The 6,000-nt window shown below is 33.1% G+C and overlaps 1 protein-coding gene across 4 annotated transcripts in view; it reads right to left on the reverse strand.

The window, feature by feature from the left end:
• LOC130629313 (hemicentin-1-like) overlaps positions 1-3,680 on the reverse strand; it is a 55,399-nt gene extending 51,719 nt beyond the window's left edge. For all 4 annotated transcript variants that reach the window (XM_057442476.1, XM_057442474.1, XM_057442475.1 and 1 more), the window contains exon 1: positions 3,623-3,680. The gene's annotated coding sequence lies outside the window, so the exon portion shown is untranslated. The remainder of the gene's footprint in view (positions 1-3,622) is intronic.
• Between the last annotated feature and the right edge of the window lie 2,320 nt (positions 3,681-6,000).

Here is a 6,000-nt window from a genome sequence, read left to right on the forward strand (position 1 = left end):
AGTCAAATTTCGAATTTCTTTGTAAGTACATCATAAAACAAATTTGCAATGCAAGTCCTCATATAATCTGCACAGTATTGGCTTCTCGTTGTGAGATTGTCAATTTTGTTTTTTTATTTTTGATGTTAGTAGACCCAGCCAAGTCAAAATTCGACCTCCTTAATAGCTTTAAGAGCATTTTCCATGAGGAAGATATTATTAAAGCAAAAAAAATATGCAAGTAATGATAAATTATACATATAGGTGAATATTTATCATAGCACATCCGTATTTCATTCTCAACAGAGAATGCTAGTGATGTTAGTGATGAACAAATTAGTTCTTCTTCAATATGACTTACACGCATTATACTCGCCCGTCATGATCAGAGGTCTGATCAGGGTGAAGCATTCTCTGTTGAGAATGAAATACGGATGTACTATGATAAATATTCACCTATATGTATACACACCATCCGGATAAACTATCTGAGTTCATCACCAACATATTGCCGCACGTAGTGTAGTGGGTTCATCTGCGGCTTCCAGTTCTTGGGACCGCGGATCGAATCCCGCTCATTGCTTGGCAGTATGTTAGTAATGAACAAAGTAGTTCTTCTTCAATATAATGATATATTGCCTATTTTAAATCGTATTGTGAAAAAAAATATGTTTCTTACACTGCCTCTTCTGTCTGTGTGCAGTCTCATTTGCGCCATGTCTGGTTTACTTTACCTGGTTTTTTATGCTGAGAAACATACAATCAAACTTTTGAATACTGTTCTTTTCACGTAAATATTCGAAGGTTTTTAAATTTCTGTTTCTTTTAACGAGTGTTTGAAAATCTTAATTAAATTTTAATAAAGTTTAAAACAACACTATGCAAATTGGATTTTTACTTTCATTTGCAATGCAAGGAAAGTTTTTAATAATTTGATTTATTTATAAATTATATCCCACATGACATAAGTCTTTTCTTTTGCTGTGCCTGACAAGAAAACCTTGTCCGCCATAGCTACTCTATTGAAGTCTATAAAAGGCATAGAAACCAAAGGAGGTTTAAATTAAGTATGGCATTCGTAGAGAAATAAAAAAAAAGAAAAAGAATGAGATCTCTTTCTGCAAGCTATCATGTTCCGTATTAATTTTAGGCTTTTCCAGTGGCGAATAGTGTAAATTTGATCACAACATTTCCCTCAAAATTGTGAATTTTCAGCGATTCTTTGTAGCTATTTAGACAGCTTCATTATTTACTCAGCGATTTAGGTATACGAATGTTCTTGATAAATTGCAAAGAGTCAGCAGAAATTTCCGGTTTAAAATTTATCATAAATACAAAATGTTGAGCTCCAAAATTTAAAACTTGATAGGTCTTTATTTGTAAATTCACTTCAGGTTAACTATGCTAAAAGTGTGTGCATATTCTTTTTAACAATAGGCTTTTGTTTTATGTATACAAAATCTCTTGATAAATTGCAAAGAGTCAGCAGAAATTTCCGGTTTAAAATTTATAATAAATACAAAAAGTTGAGCTCCAACTTTTAAAAACTTGATGACTCTATTTGTAAATTCACTTCAGGTTAACCATTCTGAAAGTGTGTGCGCATTTTTTTCTAACAATAATAATTTTGTTTTTAGGCAATATTCTTTAGTCATTTAAATATTAATCACGAGTCCCAAACAAGTGGACAGGCATTCCAGAATATCTTAAATTATAAAATTTCCCTTTATACCGCCAGGATGCATACCAAATAGACTTAAATTTATTAATTGATTCATTCTTGGAGCTTTCGTCTTTTTAATATCCAGATGAATTTATATCACATTAAGAGGAGATTATAGTGTATCTAAATTGGCTTGACAAAATAAACCTTTTAATAGGTATTATAGTACTGCTCCTGGCTTATCATATATTATCAACCCAATCTCGATCCCAGGGCCTGTAACGTTTTTTGATATGAAGATTGAAATCGAGGTTGTTATCAACCATATGCGACATAAAACTTTGCCATAATATGCCATCATATAATCATATCACATGGTAAAAAAAAAGCGATAAAAAGGCTTATATACAACTTTACAATTCACATTTTTAGTCATGACTTAGTTTCGGCTCATTTTAAACCTTTTTCATGATTGCTATTTAGTTCCTAAAGTTCAGTTTTAGTGTTTCGTTCTCAACCTACACCGAGTTGATCAGGGATAGTGACGGGAGGGATTTGAGGAAGCTCACTTTTTTGTAAACAAACAAAATAATCTGTAGTTATTTGGAAATACTGAAACATTGCTATGCTAATTAGCAAATTTGAAAGGCTATAATAAAGCAATTTGGAGCTATCTCAGAAAGTCTCAAATTTAGTCCTTTTTTCGGCGATCAAGAATAATGGCGGAGGTGATTTTGTGACCTTTTCACTTCAAAGATCGTGGCGAAGGCCCTATTTTGTTTTGTTTAAGGAGCATCAATGAAAAGAATTCAGAATAAATTGCACAACATTATGGATTTTATGGAAAACCTTTTCATTTCTGAGAAATTTTACAACTCGACTTTCCGTTCAGCATAAATTTCAGTCCTGTCACTTTGACAGGGGTCACTCTGACAGGGTTGAAATTTTGGTGCGCCTAACAGTTGCAGAAACAAAGAGGACGTTTACCAACTATGATGGCGGTAATGTCAGATGTACAGAAGCCAGGTGTGAAACCAAACAAAATATTATTCCCACTTTCATTTTAGCTGCGTTTCTGATGTGCTTTCTTAGAAAAAACCTTGGGACGAGTCTTCCTGTGTGCATAAAAGCAAGATGTAGAATTCTTCATATTGAATGTTTAAAGAAATGAAAAACAGATTGGATGGAATACGGGGAATGATACAGACACAAGTTATTAAAGACATTTGAAGTTCTAAATATAGGGGGGGGGGGGGGGGGGGGGGGAGTGAAATAGTTATTTTTAGTTATTAAACATTTAACCCTATTCCTACCAGGACTTTTTGTCCTTGATAGAACCGGGAAGGTGGTTAAGTATCATTGTATAAAAAAACAACTGAATTTGCCATAACATAAGATATTTCAGAATGCGAATAATTATTTTTACCTGCAATGACCGCGAAATCATATTCATATTGGTTCGATTGTGATCGTGTCAATAGTTTTATATTTAAGAACAAAACAAGGCTAGGTTCCGTAGTTGTGTTCTGATTATTAGAAAAAAAATATATATAAAAAAGACTTTTTTTTTGAAAAGTTTGAAAAAAACAATAACGGCTAGCTTCAATTCAGACTTTGCTGCTTTTCCTAATAAATAAGCATGCATATAAGTTGTTCTTAATTTTCAGCTTTCCCCAGTCTGATTGTTCTTATAAAATTCTTCTTATAAAAACATTCCTTGTACTATCCCAGAAAACGATTAATTCTTTTATTGAGATTATAGTACAAAAACGTTTTGTAAATTAAACTCCAAACTATGTTGAATTTTTAAAAAAGTATGGATACGTCTAAGTAAACACGAACTTCGCTACCAACCCTACTGTCTTTAACTAGGAACTAAGCTGGTAAATCTAAAAAATTAAATCTAATACTATCTTTATAGATTATGTCAATCCTTTAATTACATAAAAGTTTTCTTAAGAAGCAAGCTACTGTCCATACCTCTTTACCTTGTAAAAACTTTTAAAAGCAATAACCTTTTCTTGTATTCAACCTCATATTTTTCTTTCTTCTACAACGTATAATTATAATTGAAAAATTATAACTTATAAAAATAATAACTTATAAAAATAATAACTTATAAAATAATCTATTATAGCTGATGGTATATAAGTTTAAATTTGAATTAAATTTTGTATTTCACACACATTTTCAAACTTTTCCATTTTATTTAAACTTTTCATAATATATACAAAATAATTATCTCACACCCTCATTCAGAACCCATAATTGATATTATTGGGACATTTATACTCAGCCGGGGTTACGTCTAAGTAAGAGAAAAGGAAAGGGGGGAGCACAAAATACCCTACATTTTATTTCTCATTAGAAAAGAAAACAACCTCTATATATACCGTCACAGATATTATAAAGCGTCGAACGTCTGCGTCCAGTATGCCCAATTTACCAACCTCGTTCCCAGTACTTTTGGTTTCTCATCAGTGATCCATTAAATGCTAGGTTCGATGAAAAAGTCTCGCTGTCTTATATGTAAAAAGACGCGGGTCTGGGGATCGAGGTTGCTTAATTTACATTTCGTGTATCGTTGATCGTCCGATAGCATGAAAAACTCAAATGTTTTCGCAGGGGCTCTGAAATAAGCTTCCGTGCGATTAATTTGAGCAGACAGACAAAATATGGTTATTATTATAGAGACTACGAGTTTGGCAATATGTACATTATACAGTTATAATTTTTATTTCATTACTTAGTCTAAATTATTTATGACTAACTAATAAAAAAAATAAAAAATATATAAGAATTATATAATATTAAGGCAGGAGGGGAGATTCCGCCCTATCTTTCACTAAACTTCTACTTACACGAAGTGAAATTTAGTGCAAATTTCAAATATTTATGTGGAAAACGACGAAGATTTATACATGGCATGCTAGTCGTCAACCTCTGGAAAACCCACTACAGTTGCCTGTGACAACAAAGTTGTTATTTGTAGCTTAAAGGTTTTGTGCGTGGTTTTACAGCGCTAACAAACAGAGACGGGTGACGGCTATTACTATAGAGACTAGTTGGTGACCCGTGGATAAATCCATGTATTCGTCCGTCTCTTATCTATAGCATTTCATGTTTCCGTAATACGGCATTTTTCTCTCGCACAAACAGACAGACGGAATACGGTATTATTAAAGAGACTAGCCGTTAGCCCGTGGAAAAATCCACGGGTTCTCCCGTCCTTTGAAGTTATCCGTCGCAACAAAGTGAACAAATATATATTGCATTTGATATTCGTGTTTCCACAGCACGTCTTTCTAACTCAGCGCAAATTACGGCTATTATTAAAAACATGGGTAATCCATCTCTTTAGCTTAAATTTTGAATTTGAAGTTTTGAATTTTATAGAAAATTAGACTGGATGAAATTTTTTGAAGAATAATCGGATTCCGTATCAGACAGCGTGCCACAAAAACGCTGATTGTAGTTATTTACTAGCTTTTCCTTTTATAAGAATATCCTTTATAAGAAAGTCAGTCTTAGATTTCAGGTTAAAAACAATAGCTAGGTCCATTGTGTAAAACAAAAGAAAAATAAGAATAATGACCAGACTGGTTAAATTTGGACATGGATAAAATTCGTGTATGTTTCCTTTACTAAACTGTATACATAGGAGTGTTCTAATTGGTCACTCAACTTGTTAGGGAGAAACTATCGTTTTTCAAATCTTTATCTAACCTTGATCAAGGTCCGATGGACGCAAATTCGCATCGCCGAAGTAACGACATGCCATCTAATGGCTATAACTTGTGATCACATGACGGCGAAATAAAATTAAATTGTCCATCAGGCAGTGTGCATCAACCCTGGGGTACCAGCCGGCCAGAAATTTGGTTAAAAGACGAAAAATTGTAGGCTAAAGGCAGTGGAAAGTTCAGGTTTTTCGAAAGAGGGCCTGCTCTTAAAATTGAACTCACCCCAATAAAAATCCCGTCTAATTTCTGATTTTATTTTCCCAAACTTTTAACGGATTCGAAAGTCCTGTTCATAATTACCTGCGCTTTTCTTATTAAAAATATTCCGCTTGTTAGAAAAGTAGGTGTGGCTTGATCAGGAGTATGTAAAACACAAGAAAAGGAAAAAAAAAACAAGAACAAATCCAAAACTCACTCACTTACTTGTTTTACTGTGATTTCAAATCTACTTTAGAAGTAAAGAAGTACAATATGTGCATGTCAGAACTCTCAGAGGGTGTTATATTCCACCTTCTTCATACACATGATTCACTGTGTAACACCCTCCATCGTGGAGGATATATGCATCTAAGCTATTTTTATTATAAAATGGACCAAAGCATTAAAAAACGTTTT

Source organism: Hydractinia symbiolongicarpus, chromosome 15 (genome assembly GCF_029227915.1).
Source record: "Hydractinia symbiolongicarpus strain clone_291-10 chromosome 15, HSymV2.1, whole genome shotgun sequence".
Taxonomy (NCBI): domain Eukaryota; kingdom Metazoa; phylum Cnidaria; class Hydrozoa; order Anthoathecata; family Hydractiniidae; genus Hydractinia; species Hydractinia symbiolongicarpus.